This window comes from Rosa rugosa, chromosome 4 (genome assembly GCF_958449725.1).
Source record: "Rosa rugosa chromosome 4, drRosRugo1.1, whole genome shotgun sequence".
Lineage (NCBI taxonomy): Eukaryota > Viridiplantae > Streptophyta > Magnoliopsida > Rosales > Rosaceae > Rosa > Rosa rugosa.
The window spans coordinates 25,905,222-25,909,121 of record NC_084823.1 but is presented as its reverse complement, the minus strand read 5'-3'; the positions used below and the strand labels follow the sequence as shown (position 1 = coordinate 25,909,121).

Here is a 3,900-nt window from a genome sequence, read left to right as displayed (position 1 = left end):
CATTTCTCTATCGACCTCTCTCTCACTCTCTCTCGTCCGAAAGCATCCAAGAACAGAGCAAACTTCTCCAAGCTCGTTCTCGCTCCATAGGCCATCGATCGACCCTAGACCACGTCCCAACCCTTCACTTCTTCCTTGCGCAGCTGCCGGTGGTAGCCTTTCGCCGGCTCTTGAACCGTACACGACGGTGGAACACGAGGCCGGTTTGAGCTCATTTTGGTTCCAAGCTTGATATCTCAAGCTACCGGCCATCAATCCTCACCAAACTTCATCCACGAGCTCGCCTCAACTTCCTGAAGCTCCCAGAAGTAACCTTGCACGTCGGCGTGGCTTGTGGTGGCGACTGGAAGCTCAACCCGACCTAGATCGAAACTGGACTGTGGAGCTCGATATCTCGAGTTGTAGAGCTTTGTTTTGAGTGATTCTTGATCCAGTGAGTTCTCCTTGAGTTTCTTAACAACTCTTCAGAAGGGATCGAAGCGAGAAATTGAAGTTTTTACGTCGGAATTCAAGCTCGCCGGATTCTGGAAATTTTCCGGCCACCGACGCTTTCGATCAAGATATCTCGAGCTGTAGAGCTTCGTTTTGAGTGATTCTTGAACCAGTGAGTTCGTCTTTAAGTTCTGAACAAGTCTCCTGAAGGAATCGAAGCGAAAGGAGGACATTTTTACGTTGATCGGGGCTTCGCCGACTTCTGCAAATTCTCGCCGGTTTCTGGAAAAAATTCCGGCCACCTCGACTGTTTTAGGTAATTTCAACCACTTCCGGTCATTTTCAGCTTACATGGTAGTTATGAAAGTTGTTAAGCATGATGAGAGGAAGAAGAGCAGCCCGGCCCCGACACCATTGGTGGTGGTCGGCGGCGGCTCTGCCACTAACTCCGGCGGCCCTTTCCGGCCACCTCCGGGGGTCAAAAATATGGTTTCTGTACATTTTCAGATTCTATATTTCAATACGATCATTTTGATATATTATACGCAATTTTTGGATATCGTATGATTAAGTTATGAATTTTTAAGTTTAGATCGATTTCGATCGTTAGATTTGTGATCTGTGAAGTTAGGACCGTCAGATGGACTTGTAGTTTTGATATGATGATCTTATGACTGTCCCAGTGGCTTTGTGTGGTCATGGGCGAAGATCCGACCGTTGGATCTTCGTATAAATGCAAAACAGTGATTAGGGAGGCGATTCGTGAGAATCCGTCCGTCGGATTTTCGTATAAATTTGTGAAGATGTTAGTAAGGACGATTCAGGAAGATCTGACCGTTGGATCTTCGTGATGATTTTTGGAGGGTGATCCTAAAGGCGATCCGTGAGGATCCGACCGTTGGATCATCATTTAATTTCGATCCGACCGTTGGATTGTTGTTTGAGTATGTTTTTGAGTTGTTGGCTAAGTTAAGGTCATGTTTGACTAGGTGATTGACGGTCTTCCTTGGGTGAGCGGTTTCGGTGTGTATTGTGTTGAATTGAAGACGCAGCGGGAATATCGAGGTGAGTAAATCGCACATGGTTCATTCACGAACCGAAATTCAGTGATTTTATTTAATTGAGAAATTGTGGAAATTGTTTTACGAAAATAAATATTTGTTTTAAATTATATGGACTTGATCGACTACGGTCCATAGGTAAGTAAAATGTATTTAAACTATAAAAATGAATTTCTAGATTTTATTGCATGTGAACTATAGTTGGTATTAGTGGTCACTCTTGTGTGGGTGACTACGTATATATATATTTACGTGGAATATATATTGGATGGTGTGATTTACTGAGTTATATTTTGAGCATTACCCTTGGAATATGTGATTTATCTTAGATGTTGTGTTGTCTATGATAATGGGTAATTGAGTAAAGTGCGATAGTTGAGTCGTTGAGATGAATTAAATGAGGAGTCGAGTGAATTGAGAAAAGCAGTCATTCGTAAGGTGAACCTTGGCCCAGGTGACACTTTACGATACAGTTAGAGCTCTAGTCTGTCTGCCGTCATACTGCTTGGGGGATAAACGAGTTATCATATGCCCTTGGGTATGACATGACATACTGAATGGGGTGATTAATATAATTAATCATAAGCCTGTAAGTATGATATACTGAATGGGGTGATTAATATAATTAATCATAAGCCTGTAAGTATAATATACTGCATGGGATGATTTATATAAATAAATCATAAGCCTGTGAGTATATATTGAGTAAGAAGTTGTTTATTATTGAGTAGTTATGATGAGATGTGAGTTGATTGATGCTTGAAGTGATGTTGTACACTTCAATTCTTATGCAAAACAAAATTAAAATGTGCTTGAGTTGATTGTGTTACTTTAAATCGTGCAATCCTTTCATTTACTCATACGAGCTTTGCAAAAAGCTTACCGGGTTTGTATTGTTGCAATCCCGGTACACTATTCAAACGGTGTAGCGGGTAATCCTGCAGGTCAGGAGAATCAGGGCGGTGATCGAGCGGGTTAGAGTATTTGTTATAGTTTTACAGCATTTGTAATAGTGAGGTGAGTTAAGCTCATTGAGCCTTACAATTTGATTTGGTGAGAGTGTGTTGTAATAATTAACTTGAGGATTTGATTTATTGTAATATTGAGAGGTGTGAAGTGTGGTTGTTTGTGAGAAAAAAATTCAGGACGTTTATTCTATTAAGTTGTATAATTCATGTTTCGGATTTTAATTGTATTTAAAATTCGGGGCGTGACAGAAAAGAACTCAAAATTTTATTCATAAGCCAATGGTGTACATCATTGTCTCTTAACCATTCAGAGAATCTAATCCAAATGCTAGCTAATGCAAAACAAAGGTAGTCGTTTGACTTCTTTCAGTAACTCTAAAATAAATATGACCAGGTGAGTAGAGAGATGTCGGTGGAGCAAAGCTCGCTTAAGTACCACTTATCTCAAAACCTTCCTAGACATCATACTCATTTCAGATGAGCCTATGTGAAGAAAAACTAAACCAATGACATTTACTACAAAGTATATGGAAATTGCCTATTACATCTCTTGGAAAAGTAAAGACTTAAATAGAATTGGTGATCTATTTATCCCAGCTAGATTTGAAGTCTTCAACCCTTCATTCTAGATCATCTTCATGATCTTCTTGTTCCACATAGTGAGCTTTTCTTGCTTTACAATATGCTTTGTAGGCGGTGACAATATCTTCATGAGCTCTATAAATGTGTGCCCAATGACTGGATATTCCACATCGGGAACATTCATCTCTGTGCTCAGACTCCATTGATTGAGGCGCTTTGAAAGCTTCATTTGGATGGCTCTTAATGTTGGTGGCGCCACCAACATGGCCAGAGGCGTTGCCTCCCTCTCTCGTTCCACGTTGACCTCTTCGGTTCCGTGTTCACTTGTTTTGACGGTTACCTTCCTTATTAGAGCAAGAATATGGACCAAAACATCCAGAATTGTCCCTAAATTTAGGGTTTCGCTCTTCGCTCTTGGCGCCCTCCCTTAGGGGAGCGGCTATAATTGGACTCCGGAATATGCTCTGTTCCCACGGGTCTCAAATTATAGTTCATCACAAGGATGTTGTCTTGTTTTTCAGCTACATTCATAGCTCCAATAAGCTCATGAAACCTTTTGATCCGTCCTGCAGTAACATTGATTCGATAGTTCTTAGCAATGCAGAGACGGAGAAGGTAGAGAGAGTCCTCTCAATCAACATCGCATCTGTGATATCTTTTCTACAGAATTCCATTAAGGATTTAATGCGAAGTGCTTCCGAGTTGTAGTCAATAACTGACTTGAAATCACAGAAGTGGAGGCTATGTCATCTCACTTCTAGTTCAGGAAGTAGGGAGTCACGAACGTTGTCAAATATTTCTTCGAGTGAGGCCCACAACCTTCTGGGGTCTTCTTCGTTCATATACTCATACTGGAG

The 3,900-nt window shown here is 41.0% G+C and overlaps 1 long non-coding RNA gene across 1 annotated transcript; it reads left to right on the top strand.

Moving 5' to 3' along the window:
• The first annotated feature begins 841 nt into the window (after positions 1-841).
• On the top strand, positions 842-2,651 carry LOC133742342 (uncharacterized). The gene is made up of 2 exons (XR_009862519.1): positions 842-1,497; positions 2,423-2,651. It is a non-coding gene; the product is annotated as an uncharacterized LOC133742342 (long non-coding RNA).
• The last annotated feature ends 1,249 nt before the right edge of the window (positions 2,652-3,900 follow it).